This window comes from Lepidothrix coronata, unplaced genomic scaffold (assembly GCF_001604755.1).
Source record: "Lepidothrix coronata isolate B3197 unplaced genomic scaffold, Lepidothrix_coronata-1.0 Scaffold54, whole genome shotgun sequence".
Classification (NCBI taxonomy): Eukaryota; Metazoa; Chordata; class Aves; order Passeriformes; family Pipridae; genus Lepidothrix; species Lepidothrix coronata.
The window spans coordinates 2490321-2509797 of record NW_016690234.1 but is presented as its reverse complement, the minus strand read 5'-3'; positions in this window follow the sequence as shown (position 1 = coordinate 2509797).

Below are 19477 nucleotides of genomic sequence, written 5' to 3'. Positions count from 1 at the left end.
GGACACTGCTTTGCCACCACCACCTCAGCTCCAGCTGGCAGCACTCCCTCCTTTGGGAGAGCCATGCTTCATGGGGGGAAGCTCTCCCAAGAGTGTCATGTTCCAGAGGCTTCTTCCTCGGAGCATGTGTCTGTCTGTCCTGCCAGCAATGCCACTGTCCCTGGCCCCCCTGGGCCCAGCTGTGCCCCACATTGCTGCTGGGCACAGTGCTGCTGGCATCCACTAACACTGGCAGCAAGAGGGGCCTCATCAGTGTTCATTGACTCTTGTTAAACCTAGAGAGGATTTCGATATTAATTAGATGCTAACTGATTAGTAAAACATATTTACTGAAGACTGTCACCCAGCTGTCAACATTCAATAAATACATTAATAATCAATTTGCATGTAATTAACATGAAATGATGTTAATGTCTACATTCAAAATGCATTGTAGCACACAGAGGTGGTGTGTGGCCTGCGGGGCTGGCATGGCACTGGGAGGGCCACACCTTGGCACAGCCAGGTCCCGGGTCCTGCAGATAGGGGCACAGAGGGTTGTGCTGGGCAGCTCACAGAGTGGGCATTGGGAGGTCCTGGGCAGAAGGGTGGGCACCCACCAGCAGCAGCAGTCTGGATAGATTCCAAAGCCATGGGCTCACAAAGCTTTGTCAACAGGGATAATGAGAGATAGATGAGAGATGGAGAGGAGCTGATGTCTCCTCACCATTCCCCTTCCCCCAGCTGCCAGGCAGGTGAGTGTGTTTGGGAGGCAGAGTGATTCTAGGATTTTCAATGCAATGTGGGTCCCTGCCAGTTCCCCAGCACCAGGAGTGCCTGTGACAACAAGGGATGTCACAAGGCTCCATGGAGCAGCATCTGCCTGTGGGTCCAAGCTCGCCAGGGTGTGCATCCTGCCTGAAGCAGCACTGCTTGCCTGAGTTTCCCTCCTTCCCCATATACCATTCAGACAAGCCCACCTTTCCTCTGTCCCCACATAGCCCCACGCAGTGATGTGCTTGCAGCAGGAAAGAAGGTGGCATGTTTAGGGTGAGCATCCCCCACCCCCACCCCTTCCTCTCATTTAAGTGGAATCAATTGTGCCATTTCTGCTTTGCTTTTCAAAAGCAATTACTTTCATGTCATTTTTACAGACATTCACGGAGAGCGAGAGAGTGAGGGCTTGATTATCCCCCCTCCCATCCCCATCCTGTGGCTTCCGCAGTGGCGGTGAAGTATTAAATTAAATGAGGTGTCTATGGAGCGGCGATGGTTTCAGGTCAGAGGCGCTATGGAAAGCTGTATGCTGCACTGCTCCTGTATATGTAAATGGATATATTAAAACCACTGATGTCAACTTGCAGCACTCATCTCCTCTGCTCTCGGGTGATCAAAGCTGATTGCAGAGGCAATTACTGCGAAGGAAAAGAAAATCACGGCCTCCTGCTCATCCCTGAGCTACCGGAGTTTAATTGCTTAGTGTAGCTGAAGCTGCCTCTCCATCTCCCTGGTGTGCACACACACATGTGGGAGCAGCGCACGCCTAGAGACAGACAGGAATGGACATTTTTGGGGATGGGCAGTGAGAAGCACCCCAAGCAGGGGAAGACCACAACATGAAAAATAATGGTGCTTAAAAATGAATTAAACCACTACAGCAGGCAGGGCTGTATCTTAGCAAGCTGCTGGATCGATAGCACAGGGAGAAAACCAGGGCAGCATAAATAGATGCCTATGAGACAGACTCTCCTGTTCTCTGCTCTCTGGTCCAGGATTCACAGTAAGTCTGGTTCAGTCTTTTACAGGCTGTAGCTAATCAGATTCCCAAACCCTGGTGACACAATCATGACCCCTGTTTTACAGCTGAAGTGACATGAAGGGAAGGTGTAGGTGCTGTCCTGAGGAGTCCCAACTCCTCACCCTGGTCTCACCTTTGTATTTCACATGGGATTCCATAGGTGCACTGTGAAGGCAGGGGACACTTTAAGGCAGGGGACACTGTAACACAAACACAGCACTTGACCAAGTCACAATGAGCCCCGTGTCACACACCTGCCTGGGTTGCCCAGCTGTACCACAGGGTCACTCAGTGCTGTGGGGTCTGACCTGTTCTGAAGCAGGGAGGGCTGAGCACATGCTCTCTGCATGCACACCTGTACCTGGTCTGAAGCAGGGCTGAGCAAAGCATAAGGATCTGTCACTAAGGTGTTACAAGGGAGCAGGAGAGTAATAAAGAAGATGGGGAGAGGAGGCAAACAAAAGGCCTGCCTTCCCGCCTGAGGGCAGTCACAGTCAGCCCTACAGCACCACAGAGGTGTTGGCATCACACTCACACAAGGCAGCAAAGACCCCAAGGCTCTATTTTCTGCTATAACCCAATTCTCTCTGATGTCTGTTGCTCTCCTCCCACCCTTGGCTGGGCTGAGTGCTCCTGTCAAAGCCATCCTCACCTGACACCCAGGGAATGGGACAAACCCAGAGAAATCCAATGCCGCAGTGCATAGCCAGAACAGCCACCAGCAACAATTCCCTCAAAGGCAGAGGAACAGAAACATCTAATGGTGAGGACAGTTCTGCCATCCCACAGCTGTGTTTGAGAATGATGAGTTTGGCTCTCAACAGCAACTGTTTACAAAATTATAAGTGCTAAGTTACTTGTTCTTCTGAATTTTTGACCCTTGAGGGTTTCACTTTTGTGCTTTTCTCCTGAAGCACTGGAAAGTGAAGTATTGGGGTTTTTTTAAATTGCAACCGAAGCCTGGGACTCTGTTCTTCCTGCTTGATTCTACAACGGGAGCTTCAAAAATCCACAGAAAATCAGGAAACCCAGAAGTAAGCCTTGTGATCTGCTCTTGCTGTGGGAGCACCAGAAGCCCTTGGCAGCACTGCCTGGCCCCTGGCCACGGATGGGCTCTGCCACGCGCCCTCCCCTTCTGCCCTGTGAATCCAGATTTTCAGCCCAAGGATGCAATTCCTTTTTTATGAGCTGCCTGTCTCTTTTTGTTTAGCTGAGAGTGCTCGAAGCCCTTCCCCCACCTTCTTTTCCACCGCTGCTGCTGGTTTTATTCAATTCAACACTTGAGGGAACTGCAGATGAAATGTCTCTGAATCTAAATTGCCAGCGATAGATCTAACAGCCTTTTTCCCTCTCCCCTCCCCGAACTCCCCTCAGACAGAATGCTCCAGCACATTGTCTCTGCCATGCTTGACTCCAGCTGCAGAATGGCAGCACCAGGATGGGAACATGGCAGTGGGAGCGTGGGGCGCACAGCCCTCTCTTGTCCTGTGTGCAAGCATGTGAAGGGAGAGGAGGTTGTCCAGTCCGAGCATCAGCCTGAGGAGATGGGAAATGTGCTCTTCTTTTGGGTGGGAATCAAGGGAGAACATCCTCGCTATTGGTAGTGCCTGCATGCCCAAGCACTGCCAGGCTTAGTGTGGGGCATGTGATGCCAGGTGGGCAAATGGCACAAGAAAGGCTAGGAGGGGCTAAACTTCTTTCCATACAGAAAACCCTTGACCTTAGAGCATAGAAAAGTGGTCAAAAGGAAAAACAGCAAGCCAAAGAGGAAGAATGAGCTAAAGCTGGGAGACAGAGAGGAATTAAGAGCCTGAAGGAATCCATACCTGGGGAAGAGGCTCTTGAGCAGCCCTGCCAAGCAGCTTCCTCCACAGAGCTGGGACTCATGGCATTATCTTCATGCTGGGGAAATTAAATGCTTTTTGCCCTTTGGCTGCAGAGAAAAATAAGAAAATATTGGCAGAATATTACTGAAACAATAAATATTTTTTTCTGAGTGTAGAGAGAGAAAGTGAAGCGTTAACTGTATGAGGGATGAAATACTTCACTGGACAACAGCTTAAAAATGTCAACTTTGCAACTTCAGTATTATTTTAAGGAAAAGACCAGTTGGTGTGTTTATTCCACAACTGTAAATGATGTCCACTCAGATAATAAAAACCAAAACTGACCTCTATCCCACTCTCCCAGTCCTTCAGTCCCATTCACTCCTCATATACAGATGGTCAGTATGGAAGCTTCCCTCTCAGCAGAAGCACATTTGAGAACAAAACAAATAGATGGGGTATAAAAATAAACATACCAAGAGGCGTCATGCTGACTGCATTATAGATTTTCATATTTAATTAACAGAAAATCTGCCTTTGAGTGTCTGTCAGGAGAACAGAGCCCTGCTGTTGAACCTGCGGCCTGTCCAGGGTCTGGAACAGTGCAGGTTTCCACGGAAATCTGGCTTGTTATCTGCAATGAGAGCTCCCCCTTCACAGGAGGTTTGCTGCAGCAGGGCTGCCATGGATCCAGGCGTTTTTACACCCATCACGAGGAATAATCAGACAGCCCTTGGTATGAAGTGCTGGAAAGGGAACTGCTGGGTGTTAAAAGGAGCGGAAAAGGGATCATAAGGCAACATCTGAACACCACCAAGACACAGTCCCTCTGGCAGAGCTCTGGGTTGCCTTCTCAATGGAAAAGTCAGGGTTTTCTGATGAAACAAGAAAACTACAACTAGGCAGCTCAGAAAACACATACCTTCCCTGCCCGACATCCCCATGTCCCGACTCGCTGTGTGAAGGGTGCAGACATGTTCCTCCCACCACTCATCTCTTCTCACTGCAGCATCCTCATCTCCCACTGGCCTATCAGGTGATGACACATGAAACACAGGTCACTGGGCACACTCTGAAGTGACAGGCACAGGGTCTGGTTTTCAGGAGCAATGGATCTGTGCAGCTCCCATGAGCACCACAGGGATGCTGGATGCTGAGGAAGGGAAAGCAGAAGCTGTAAAACAGCTACACTCATCATTGACACACACATGTAAGTGAGGGGAAGCCCAGAAAAAGAAGATGAAAGCTGGGCTGAATACACAGAGGAGCACAGACAAACACAGAAGTAAGCGAAGACCTTAAAAATATACGAGCTTATTCTGAGGTCCTGGTGACTACATTGATGTTATTGCCAAGCTGCAAAACGGAATGATTTCTGCTAGAAGATCACTGACACAGAAATCACCCCAGTTGTTCAGTGTCTGCATGAAAAGAAGGACCAAAAAGGGCCTCCACATACCAGCTGGTTTTCATCTCTTCACCAGTGCTATGAGACAGTCCTGGTGCACCTCCACTGCAGCAGCTGTGAGCACCCGCCTGCTTCACTCACTGACCATGGCTGCAGGCAAGTGTGGTGATACTGAATTATAACCAGGAACTTCACTGGAAAACCTTCAAGGAAATTCTTATCAATCTATCCTAAGATTTCCTGAGTACACAAATTCCCCAGCTCTTGTCCAAGGAAAAATCTGAGATGCAAATATGAGGATTTGATACACATGGATGTATCACTCTGCTGTTCGCTGTAAAATTAGTCTGATATGTCCACTGGAGACCAAGAGCATGTAGAAAAAACCCACAAGTGAAGTCTGTGGCTTTTGGAGCTGGTGCCAATGCATCCATGGTTGCTCTATGGACAGCTGAGGCACATCTGTCAATACTTGAGGGCCCCTTCTATACTGAAGAAATACACAGCACCTATAAACACTGTAAGAAAATAACCTGTTCTGTGAACACATAACAGCCATGATGCAGAGCCCCACTTCATCCACTTCCATGTCTGAGGCTTTAGCAAGGAAACAAACCTCAGCTCCAGCCTCCTGGCCAGGCTCTGTGAGCTAACTCCCCCAGATTACCCACTGCACCCCAGACAGCCCTGATTCTGCAACTCATGAGGGTGACCCCTCATGAAAACAGCTGTTCTGAGGGGACAGGGATTCCCAGCACACACTGTCACTCACTGAACACCCCTCTGAACCCCTGCTCCTGCACTAGAGAGAGATCACTTGTCTCGGAGCAAGACTTGCTGCTGAGGGAATGTGGCTCGAGCTAAAGGAAACAGATGGGCCCTTCAGACTGTGAGAGCAGGCACAGGCAAAGGGCTCCAGGGCAGCACAGCGCAGCAGAGAGGAGACACTGATCTTACTGGGGCTAAAACCTGCTCTGACAAACAGCAAAGCTGAGCTGACTGCTGGGACAGGAGCCCAGTGTGGGCAGGTCCCACTGCAGTGGCAGCACCATGGGCAGGCTGAGGGCTGGCAGTGGAGCCCCTGCCCTGTGCCACAGTCGATCTCGGCATCCACAGGCTCCAAAGAGCTCCCAAGGGCAGCGAGGCTCTCCCAGAACCTCATCAGCCATTGCTGACAGGAGGTTTTGAGGCAAGGTGAGAAAATATCACACAGATAAAAGGAAAAGATAGGAGGAAAACCTTAACCTCACTTTGCAATCATACTAGCTTTGTCAAAATAAAAGTCAGAGCTAAATCCTGCTGCCACACACCTTCCTGCTCCGGAAACCGCTCAGGCACAGACATCTTCCATTAGCTGCCCATTGCAGGCACAAGGGAGAGACTCCAGCATTATGTCTGCACAGCAGCACCAACAGCAAATGCTGCAGCAGTAACGGGAGATTGTTGTGATGTAAAGCAGCAAGGTCACACGGTGTGTCCAGGAGCCCTCAGAAAGGCAGAGGCTCTCCAGATATTGCAGAGGGAAGCTCAGAATTGGTCTTGGTTCATTAGGCTTTGCCTGAGGGGTTTTCTTCCACTATTAACTACAAACAAGGTTCAGGTTTCGTGCGTGCAATGCAAAAAGGTGAAGGGGAAGGTTTACCAAGAGCCATTTGTAAATATGCTAAGGCAATTCAGATCTGTTTTTAAAACCCATCAGATATCCTGTGTACTAAGTCACCTTAAACAAGAACGTTGAAAAAGATCTGTCAATACAGCAGCATCTTTTTCTGCATAGAAATTTTACATCAGCTCTGGCAAAGAGTCTGTGCATAAATTACAGGTCGCAGAACACACAGTGCAATTTCCTTCCCTCCAGGCACCGACACTGTGTTCCCCTGCAGCCCGCCTGTTCCTCCCAGCTTTATGACCCCGGTGAGATGAGCTCTCGCTGTTTTTTTCCTTGTTACATTCTGATATTTCAAAGCATGGCCTGCTTCTCACTCCCATCTCCCTGCTCCACATTATTAATGAATTGGAAAGCAGACATCATTAGTTTTTGGAGACCATTTCTTTTAAAATTTACAGAACCCTTCATCTGAATCCCCAGAGCCAGTCTGCTGTTCTCATCTTGGAATCTTATTAGCATCATATCTCCTGGATCCTGCCATGCAAACTGCATTGCTATGCACTTTCCAGCACTTGACCCTTTTGCGGACGGAATTAATTTTCTCTTTGAAGCAGGAGCAGCATGCTGTTGTGCTTGTTAAAGGAAGAAAACTCACAGTGGAACAGAGGGAACAAGCAGAGGATATTCTCAGTTAAATATAGGCCACTATAAGGTTTTATATAGGTGGGCTGAGAAAGGGAAAGATTGGCCAAAAGAAATAATAGATTGATGACGCTTTATTAGCAGAAACATCTCCCAAAATAGCACACAAATAAACTGATGGACAATACTCACTGGGAATTTCTGGGTTTATAGCATCTCCTGTTCAGCAGCATTGCCTTCTCTGTAACCCTCTGCATCCTCCACCTGCTTATGTATCCAAAATGCACCCAGACTTTTGGTTGTGGAATTAATGTGACAAATATGAAGAACCAGAATTTGATCCCTGCTCGGGCCAATTGAAAGGTGCCCAAGTGCATAAATTAAAGCCCAGGTACACAGAGGTGGTTCTCTAAAAGAGAGTAACATCTAGCATCCCAAGGACATCAGTGTCATTGCCCTGATTCCCTCAAAAGGCAAAACATTCCTAACATATGAAGTAAACTAGAAGATGTAAAGTGTTTGTTGCTCAGTTTGGGCTATTTCTAGTTCCACGGGACTCCTGGAACTGAAAAATTTCCCTCATCTGCATTGTTTTTATAGTATTGGTCCTGCTGTCTGGTTTTAGCAGCAATCTTTACTATGACTGCTGTAGAGGAAACTCCTTAGATGAAGCCTTCATCCTTTCCAAATTCTCATCAGGAATAAGTTAATAAAGAACTGCAAAAATTTATTTTTAAGTAACTTCTTGCAAAAAATACAAGGCCAAAGAGCCCAGAATAGCAGAGCAAGGCTTACAGCTTCACTATCTGCAAAGTGACCAGGCTATACTCGGGAATTGGAATGGGTCCTGGATGGCTCACACAACCAGAGGTGGGATGGGTCACCAGTTTAAATTGAGAGCTGACTGGATTGCTCTTTTCTCATTGCTGGGCAGTGGTCCAAGTGAAAGAACCAGAGAGGGATCCAGCTCATCTCAATCACCCCAGGGAGCCACAACCCTGGAGTCCTACTCAAGTCTAAAGGAAGAGGAAAGGCTACCGAGCCTGGTGGGACTGGAAGCAATTCATTCCTCTCTGCACACACCTGACCTGTCCACTAAAGCCAGCCCAGAAGTCAGCCCTGGAGATGGTCTTTGCTGTGAAGGTTAGTTGTACCTCATTTAGCTCACAAACAGCCAAATCTTGACAGTGCCATCCAGGCACTTCTTCCAGCTCTCCAGAGGCCATGTCACAGTCATATTCAGCACCTCAGTCACCTCTTTCTCCCCTTTCTATCTTGCCACAGCCTGTAACATTGGTCTGTCTGGGAAAGCAAGGATCCCAGACACAGGTTCCTCAGGCGGTGATAGGATGGTGCCTCATGGTGTGCAGAAACCCTGGATGTATTTTCCAGGCTATTGTGCTGGTAACACTGGGTGAGTGAGTATCATGTCTATCATCTTATCCTTTACCATGTCCTCCAAAGAGCGAGAGAACTGGACAGCTGTGACTCACTGTTTTCTCCTCATTCACTCCTCACCTTCGGAAAACGTGGGGGACATTGGTGCAGAATTTTTCAGGCAAACGGTGTTACAGCGGCAGCACAAGTGCCAGAGACAGACTGGCAAGAGCTTATGAATAGCACGATGGATGATCTATAGCCAAAGCCATGGGCAAGCACTAGCCATTAGTCTGGGCGCTGGTAATGCACTCCCCGAGTCCATTACTCACCAATCCATCAGGCAGCCTGCTACAGACGGAGAGATTCCAGCACTTCTAAATCTGTAACGCGATGGCTGGCAGCCTGCACTACATGCCCTAGGTTACAAGGGCACAGAGGAAGACAATTCATTTTGTGTCATAGCCAGTATTTCTTCTTCTCCTTTGCTGTGTGTACTTAAGAAATGGACCTTCTATTATCTGCAGATTGATAGCCAGGAGAATGCTCTGGTGTCTCCCATCACATTTACTACTGAGGAAGCTTTCAAAGGATGCCAAACCTCGCAGTTCTCATTAGCTGGACGAAGTATGGAAACATGCACAAGTACAGATGGAATTTCTTAATTTATGAACAACGCCTACAGTTATTTTAGAAAAACACTACAATTATGAGATACTATTGTAACACTGGGTATGACAGAATCAATGTTGCCAGCATAATCTGGGCCCTTCTGTGTAAGCGTATGCTATGGGCTCCAATGCACATCTCACGCTATCCTGGACTCATCCACATGGAGAATAATGTGCACAGAAGAGGCATCAGTCAGTGCTTCCTGCTCTCTGCCACAGCTCAGTGTGACTCCAGCTCCACCTTGCATTTAGTGCCCACTTTTCAGACCTCTCACAGAACTTTGTTATTAAGCTGCTTGTGGAATTCCTATGACATTCATCACTCTCAATTCTCCAGGAGCATTCCCTAATCTCAGCACCCCTGTGAGGAAAAAGTTTTATCATCTGCACTTTACAAATGTCAAATAGAGGCAGAGAGAGACCCAAGCACCAGATTTGTCCTCTTATTTTACGTTCTTGATTCAAGGTGTCTAGTTCTGATTTGTGAAGCACTTAACGACTTTATAGAGTTTCATATGTTTCAAGCAAAAGCATGAGTGCTCAGCAATTCTGCAAAGAAACACCTTCGTGTTCCAGGATGACAAAGTGGAAGACAAGGACAATTAGAGCTGTCTCTGCAAGGGTCCTGGCTCATCCACTGCCTCCAGTAACATAACAAACACAGCAACCCAACAGCTGTATCTGTCACTAAAGGCAGCTCCCAAGCCACTACCTGCCATCCATCCAACACTTCCAGGTTCCACAGCAGCAGGGTGAGGAATCCCTCACACAGCAACCACCTGTGCCACATGCTGATCTGTTCCCAGCACAGGATCTGTGCACACAGCAAGTCACCAAAGAACAGGCACTTGCACCTGGGGCTGGGCTGAATTGCACCAGCATGTCAGGGTCTGCAGGTTGGGAATGTGGGTCAAGAGGTGCCAAGCAACCAAAAAGAGAGCCTCTCCATGCAAAATGTCAATACTACCTTTATGTGACAATATGAGTCAATATTTTCGTGGAAATTAAACATGGGAACTTCACATATTAAAATTTAAATAGCAAATCAACTTTGAATCCACAGTTCTAGCAGATGTTTAACTTTCCCTTGCCACAGCCAAAATCTGTAATGATGAACATACGAAAACCTCCCTGTTCTCTTCCCTGACCCTGTTTTTCCCCATCCGCAGCTGCCTTGACGCCTGTTTTAACCAAGCTTTTTATCCAGGACTCTGAGCAGAAATAGGAAATGCTGCTCATGTCCAACATGGGTGGATTCATGTTGTGGTAAGCACAAGAAATTTCTCATTTCATGGCTTCTGAACACCCAGATTTGCAATTCAAAAACCACTGACATATTTTGGTTTGTTTTCCTTTTCTGAAGCCAGTCTGGCCATAAGAGAACAGGGGCAGCCTGAAGCATGAGGCATGGCCAATGCAACCCACAGGAGCTCCCACACCCTGCCCTGGCCAGAATGAGGATTAGGAAGCAAGGAAATGGAAAAACAAATAAAAAATGGAAAAACAATGCAAGGAAAAGCATATGAGCCTGAAATCAAAGCTTTGTCATGACAAGGAACATCACCATCCCACGGAAGGAGGAAGGGACAAAGGGACGCAAAGCGATGAAATAGGAGCAGTAGGAATTCATTTGCCTTGGAGGCATCCCCACGCATGAACTCACACAGGCACAGAGCAAACCCAGCTCCCGCTATTCCTTCAGGGAACCCTCACCCTCAGGCTAATCCTAAAACAAGCATTAACCTACTTATTGCGCCCTGGGGCAGTTTGCAGGGTGAGGAAACTGCCTGTTTGGGGGGAAGAGGAGCAGATCTCAGCATCTTAGTACAATAACCTGAGAGCGACAGCAGGAACCTCTTGTCATTTTGGCAGAGCTGTGTTAAGGCAGGACACCCTCCAGTCCTTGTTTTGAGCCATCTCCTCACGTGATTAGATATGTAACAAGTGTAACTTTATTAGAACAGATGTGTCACTGTTTTAGGAGCCCTTTGCTGGGGCAGCTTGGGAAACTTCAGCTTCTTTGTTCTGCCACTAAAGCTCTGCCTGCACGAGTGCCCAGGTTGAGTCACCTGTGCCAGATCTGTTCTGTCTGTCTCATGGGATGGGGGAGGGACAAGGGGACAACGTGATGATCCCTCTGCTCACAAGACACCCCCAAATCTCAACTGCTCTCGAATAGCCAGACACCACCTGCCAAAATGGGGGAGTGCTCTGGGGCCAGGCTCACCAGGTTTGGCTGGTTGAGCAGTGTTGGTCCCTTCAGCAGATGTATCCTGCATCACCTGTTTCCCCTGGCTCACCACCAAACCCCAAAAACCTGCTGTTGGCCTGACTGTCACCCCGGCTCTTCAGGAGCCAACACCAGTGTTTACATTTGGATGTATGACCACAGCAGCAGGAGATACTGCTGCAGTTTTTAGCACAGGTCACCATGGTTCCACCTTTGAGACACAGAGGTGTAGGTGATGGAGCAGAAAGTCCCAGTCCTGTGTGTGGGGACAAGGGCAAAAGCAAAGACAAAGAAAACAAAATCACTGAGCTGGCAAAGTGAGTGGGCACCACTGGGATGTGCAAAACGTGAGAAAGGATGGCAGACAGTGTCTGGGGGAGCAGAAACCACAGGCACTGTGCGAGCAGGCAAACAGGAGGGTCAGGGCGAGAAGAAGGGAGGCACCAGCTGGCTGCAAACACTGAGTGACCACAGTGACAGTACTGCTGGCCTTTGCTGGAGGGCTTTCACCTCTCCTGTGACAGCTACAGCCAGTGATGTCCCTGTACTTTACACCTTGGAATGTACACCTAGGAAAGGAACACATGGTTGGTTCTAAGGAAGACAAAACCCTAACCTCTCCAGCTAAGAGCCTAATCCTGCAAAATCTGCTCCTTCAGTTACTGAAGCAAAGTCTAAGTGGCTGAATTTCACTGTGCCAAGATATTTAACCATTTCATTGCCAATCAGAGCTATCTCTGCAAACATAGATCAGCTCCAGTGACCACTGTGGAGAGAGTACCAGAGCCACAAACAGGCCAGTCTGATGCTTGGGACCTTAACATCAGGCTGAACACTGAGAAGCATCCTGATTTCCATCTGGGAATTCAGCAGCTTGTCCTGTTCTGCTGAAGATGCCATCCACACAGCACCCCTTCATTCCCTGAGTCTGCAGCACACAGACAATATCTGCTTGTAGGATCTTTGACACTTTTGAGTCATGCTGTACAGAATTGTGCTGTACTGCCTCATCTCACCGAATCTTTGACTCCACTGATCCCAGGACCTGTGGTCTGGTTACCATCCTGCCACCTTAATTTTATCTACACTAAAGAACATAGGAGCTGCACATTTTACAGTCTGACTGTTTTCACTGTATATGTTTTCTCTGTTCTGCAAGTGATCAGCTTGGTTCTTTTTAGAGCCTGCAGTCAGCTCTAATCTACTTAGCTGGGATTAATGAGAGATTTGTTAAAGATTTAAAGATTTTATACACTTTGCTTACAAGTATTGTTATCTACAACCATCAGGCAAAAAGCCCCATGCAGACAAGCTGTTCCTGATGCCAGGCACAGTCAGGTGTGCCAAGGCTGGTAATGTGATGCTGGTGGCTGATGCCTATTGCTGGCAGACCAGTGCCTCCATGGACCTGGTCAGACAGCAGTGCTCAGACTCTGCCTGCACCTTGCCCTCTTTCTGCAAAACTAAGCAAGGATGGGACAGAGCTGCCAGCTCAGAACGTGGGTCACTGAGTTGGCATCAGCAGCTCACACTGTCACAGAGTTCAGCACTGATAGGAATGGAAAACTGAGACCATCCATCCAGCTGAGGCTGGCATTGCCTGACGGTGCATGCCTTACCCAGGAGAGGTGAGGAGGGAACTGGAGGTCCTGGAGGTTATCTGTAACTGTACCCCACTACTCAAACCAGCAGTGGTACAGGAGGAATGGAAGGAGGCAGTAGTTGTTTAAAAGAGGGACTCTATGTGGCAACTATTCTTGGTGGAAATGATACCAACTGGTAATGCCAGTAGGCACATGGCTGAACTGTGCTCTGCTGGGGGGGCCCCAGGCACAGAGGAGTCCCAACTCACAGGTCCCTGGATCAGTGCTGCAGATGACTTACCTCATCAAGAGACAAAGTCCTGCAGGCAAAGGCCCCAGGAAGTCCCAAGGACAGAGCTGCAGGGAATTCTTCCAATGCCACCGGTGAGGAACCACAGGAGAACACTGGAGGAGAGCAACAAGGGTCTGTCAGGCATGCTCTGTTCAGCTGACAAAATGCACCACCTCAATAGAAACCCAGACCATGAATGAGCAGGTCTGTGTGAGGGATTCCTGATGCAGTGTCCCTTATTTTGACCTACAGAGACCAGACTATCTTGTCTGGCAGATATGGAGGTTTCAGTGCATGTTCTGGATGAGCTTTCCTTTTCCCACCCCAAAGAAGCTCTTTCATCCCTAAATACAAAGTTCAGAACATTTGCCAGTCCTCGCTGCAGTATCAAAACCATAAGAGAACCTTCAGGTGTTTTGGTGGTTTGATAAAAATATCAGAAAACAGCAAAGAGTGCAAGGAGGGGGACCAGGACCAGCATACCACACAGCCCAGAGCACATGGGGGACTGGGACCAGCTCCCCATGCAGCACATGGCATGAGGAGGGGACCAGGACCAGCTGCCTGCACAGCCTAGAGCACAGCGAGGCGGCTCTGCACGGAGCTGTGGGCTCTCCCCAAACAGACACTGAGTCCCCTCTGGCACCTGCTAATTACCCCATAGCCCGAGTTCCTCCTCCCACCCATGGCCCAGCCTTGCTGCTGGCCAGCCCTGACAGTCTGCCCATCCTTGTCCCCATCTGGAGAACCAGCACCAGTCGCAGTGCAGAATCTGCTGATGCTAAACCACAACAGATAAGCAGACATTCTCTTTTCCTTTCCAGCCTGCAGGAGTCTTTGTGACAAGCAAAGCAGAATGGTTTGCCTTGAGGTTAAAAACATCCCTGACCCCTGGCGCTGCAGGGCCACTGATCATGGAGCCATGGGACATTCCCCAGGGCCACCATCCCACTCCCTCCCACTGCCCTTGGCCCTTCCTGCCCTCCACAAAGCACCCGGTCTCCAGCAGGAAACACTAGTTGTTCCCAGTGGCCCTGGTCCTGCACTGTCTCCAGATCAGACTCAGCTACTTCTCTGTGCCAGCAAGGACCAGTACAGGGAGAGTGACTCCTTGGTGCTGGGGGGACAGTCACCCTGCAGTGAGGGGGCAGGCACCAAACCTGAGCAACAACAAGCAAAAGATGCTTCAGAGTCTGGCTGTGCTGCTGCCTTTCACTGGTGTCACACAGAGTATGTGCCAGTTTGTACCCTGTACCTGATGCAGAGGGTCTCTTCATATTCCCGCAACAGAACTCCCCAGTCACAGGTAAAAGCACACTCTATGAACTCACTTCTTTGTCCTGGAGGCACTCAGCAAGACTCACTGTCACAGCCTGGAGCTGCATGCACTAGACAAACCAAATGCACAGACACAGTGTTTTGAAACTGATGAAAAGTGTGAGATTTGTCACTTTAGAGGTAGCTAGCACCAAAACTGATTTGGAACCAGTGAGATAAACACATCTGGGTTTTACAATTGAAATGCAGACTCTCAAGAACAGCAAATCACACTTTCTTGCCCAAAAGCCCTTTCAGGGACCTCCCAGAGCTGAGGAAGGCCAATGCTGAGCTGCCCCGACCCCTGGGCTCTCCCATCCCGCTGCTCCTCGCTGGATGCTGCCCAGAGTGGGCAGACTATGACCCACACAACTTTCCACGGGCCAGTGCATTATTATTTACCCTCTCCCCATGCAGGCAGCTCGGGGCAGTGGCATCCCCAGGTCCAAGAGCCCACCTGCATCCTCCTGGTGCTCTCCAGATCACCAGACATGCAGAGAAGAAGGAAAAAAAAGACAAAGTCTTGATACCTGTCCTGCATGTCCAGATATTCCAGAGACCTTTCCAGTGCTGACGCCGAGCACTGCGGCACTGGGGATGACACTCAGGGTCCCTCCGCTGGCAATGCCAGCCCTGCGCTGACCTCGTAGCTCTCCCCAAGGTCATGGAGCTTGGATCCAAGCAGGGGCTGGACCTGGCACGTGGCAAACCAGCAGGAATCCCACCGTGCGGGTCAGTAGAGGCAGAGGCTCGAGGCAGCTCTCCGATGCACCGTGCCCATGAGCTCACTTACCTGAATGGTGCAGGGGCTCTGCAGCTGTGGAGAGCCCTGAGGGACCTGAGCAAGCCCTGGCTGAGCCACCTGCAGGACTGCCCGGCCGTCCAGCCCCACGCCCCAGCCTCACACCCTCAGAGAAGTTTGAGGGGAGCAGGTGGGGACTTTGCAGAGGGAGAAACAGAAAATAAAGCAATAGAACAGGGTGGGAAGGGGCGTCAGTTCTTATTCCTGAGTGTTTGGGCTGCTGGGCTCAGGCAGACTTTGCAAAGCAAGCGTGGACCCTCCTGGCAGGGCAGCCAGCAGCTGCCTCCCCACGCTGCAGTTTTTATAAATTCTGGGAAACACTTTTAGACAGACACTGGCACTCATAAATTATACAACTCATTTGCATATTCCAGTCATGAGACATTATGCAAATGTGACCTGATTTGCATAATGGATTCCTCTCGTCGCTTCACTTGCTTCATGCTTTTAAAAAACGAAATAAAATGAAAGCACGGGAAGGTGAAAGCAGCAAGTTCCCAGCGTCGCTGCGCCTCCTCCCGCCACACCGTCACCCTCACCGGCAGCACACTGGGGCGAGGGAGAGCGAAAAAACAAAGCCCCCACATGGGTTATTTCTCTCGTAATTACAACAAACTAACTTTCCCATGGTTGTGATGCTTCATCCCAAGCCACACGTTGGAGCCGATAAGGGGAACTGAGCCCTGGCAGGCGGGATGAGCCCATGAGGGCCGGGGGCCCTCCGACGCCCCATGTCGTCATGCAGGGTGCTCGGGCTGGGCAGCCCTGTGGTGCGAGACATTGCCGGACTCTGATGGGACTTTGGGGGGGACAGCTTCCCTGCTGAAACTTCGACAGAACTATTCCTGAAAGGAGGGTGGGTGGGAGAGGCGAGGGGAGGGGTCACGTTGATTGTTTATAGCAAAATACAGTGGTGACATGTCCGGAGGATGAGGCAGGAGCATCAGCTGCCCCAGCCACACTCCAACAGTCGACGGCCGTCCATCCATCCCTCTGCAGTGGCTGGTTTTGCTGCGAGCTCTTCCCTGCCCCCCTGCACCCGCGCGAGGCAGAGCCGTGCCAGGCGGCTGGCGTCCGTACCCTGTGGGAAAAGTTAACTGTAATTCTTCAGCTTTTAAAATCAATTAACCCGTGTGTTAATTAACATCAAGTCGACGGGAGGAGGAGGAGGAGGGGAGAGCGGGAGGGAGGAGGGAGGAAAAGAGCTGCAAGGGCGGATGGCAGCGGAGTTGGCACAGTGCCATCCATTCAGTGGCAACGCCACAGCTCCCTGTGATCGCGGCAGCGGGTATATGTTACGGGGGCCCTGTGCGCGGGCCAGACAGTGCCGTAGAGCCAAGGGAGATTATCCAGACCCCCAGGAGCAAACGGCAGGCAGCGACCGGAGGCACAAGTGCCAGGATTACAGACCAGGCTCCTCTGCCGCAAGCCCTTCCTCGGACGCACACCGTGGGGACGGGGCTCCCCCACCAGCACCGCACAACTCGGACTTCCAGCACTTTTTCCCCCCTTTAGACGTCATTCTGCCGCAGTGGAGCCAGCACAACGGATGCTTTCACACCCTGCGAGACAAAGGCCGTCGTCTCCGCCATGACACCGCTCCGTTCCAAGCCGAGGCCGGCATCTTGGAGTCTTTAAAAATAAATGGAAAAGGGAAATACGAACAATAAACACAGCAACTGAAAAAACCTCATCAACAAACCCCTTGTGCCCGCTCGCCATGCCAGGGGCAACGTGGGCATCTGTCGCAGCAGAAGGCGTTTGTGTGGGGCTTTGCTTTTTTTTTTCTTTTTTTTCCCCGCAAGCTGTTGGTGTGTTTTGCCATTCAGGTTCGTTTACAATTAATGCCAAAAAAAACCCCAACCACACCCAGACCAGTCAACAACAAACAAAAGGGAGTAGCCGACATGGAGGAAGAAATGCCATGAGAAGCTACAAGAATGCGAGCTCTGGCCAGTGCCATTTGCCATTCGGACAACCTCGGGGAAAGGTGCCAATTCTGCAGCTCAGGAGGGACCCCAAGGAGGGAGCACGAAGGTCTCGGAACAGCACGCTGAGGGAAGGAAGGGAGGAAGGAATACCGCTCTTACAGGGCAGGATCAGAGCTGCACACAGCCTCTGCTGGGAGGAGAGGGAATGTTTGACGGTGTAGCGAGATGCCTGTGTATGCACACGCACATGGAACAGTGCATACGGACACACAGACATACACGCACACACTGCCTTGGGTCGGTGAAGAGGAGCTGTGTGAGTGGGGGGGTGAGGAGGTGTGTGTTTGCCTCTGTGTGTGCACACACGTGTCTGTGTGTGGATATTTATTTGTGTGCACGCGTGTAACACACACACGCAGGGAGAAGTATGTTTGTGTGCCTCGGTGAGAGAGAACGACAGGGAGTGAGGAAGAGACAGACACAGACACACACACACACTCACCCACCGTCAGTATACATCCCACTTTTTGACCTAGGTATACACGGAAGACAAAATAAAAATCATACTGGAGCAGCAAGCAGGCAGGCAGAGATTTATCTACATTCACTGCTATCACCAGGGAGATGAATGGGGCCGATCTGAAGCCCTTCACGAGATCCACTATGGGAGTGAAGGAGGAGGAGGGATGCCACACAGACATGCACAAACTTGAAGACAGAGAGATTTGGAAGGTGCTACTTGTGAAACCCAGGTGGCACTCGGAGGGCGAGCGAGGGAAGGAGCCACACGGGCGCTCCACAGGGTCTGGAGGGCGCAGGGCTTCTGGACGAGGGCATCAAGGGACAGCTGGCTACTTACGTTGTCTGCGCTGCTGAGGATCCTGCAAGGTGTTCTGTTGGCACCGGGCGCTGAGCCAGGGAAGGGCACTGGAGACAAAAGGGAGAGACAAAAAAATAAAGTCATACAACGGGAATATTAATTGCCTCTCTTGCGGATTTTACAAAACACACAAAATGTTTTCTTTTTGCTTGGTGTTTTTTTTGTGGATTGGCGCACTTCCCTTCTTCATGGAAAATACTAGCATGGGATTTACAGCCCAGCTACAGGGCTCAGGATTAACAGCGCTGGCATCTTTTGGGCATATTTTTTCTTTTAATGAATGAGCTTTCGCTGTTAATGAGGAATAATCGTTTGGCTAATGAGCTTTGAAACATTAAGAGAAAAGAGGTTTTTTTTCCCGTTAATCGCCCTGGTGCGACCGCATGGATGGATTACAAAAGACAGCAGTAGGAACGCAGTACAAAGAGGGGGAAACGTCTCCTGGAATGGGATAAATGCAGAGATGGGTGATGTGTCCCCGCACCTCTCCTTCCTTCGCTCTCTCTTACTCCCTCTCTGCCAACTGCTATGGGTTTCCATAACTCCGCAATCAAAGTGGATGCTCGGGAAAGATTATTATAGTCAAACAGCGAAGCGTCGGCGGTTAATGTCTCCAGTGTTTAATCATCATACAGTAGAATGGTTTTATGCATATTTCATTTGCATATCATTAAACCGCGCTAGCGCGGGACATTCAGAGCTGGAGAGGTACAAAGTTGGGGGGAGAGAGTGCGAGAGCGAGAATGAGACAGAGGGAGGAAGGTCCCTATGATGCCTATCTTCAAAAGCCAGGGACTTGTTCCATGATCTATCTTCTCCTTTTATTAAAATCATGATGACTTGGAAACCTTTGAAGTTGGATATAACCTTGGATTCTTCTAATTCCAGCAGAGTGATGTATTAGAAAGGGGGAAATGATGCTGCGCTAGACATTTAAAGGAATATAAGCTCCAGTGGAATGGAAATAGGAGCTCTTTGGGGAACGAACTGGCAGAGCCAGCCACAGCTTCGACAAACACCACACTGCTGGGTTCATACTGGTGAAGGATACCAGAGTAATAGAAAAGAAATGAAGACAACATATACATTAAGATGGGGAATATATTTCTCTACTCTTTCTCTTTTCCTTTTT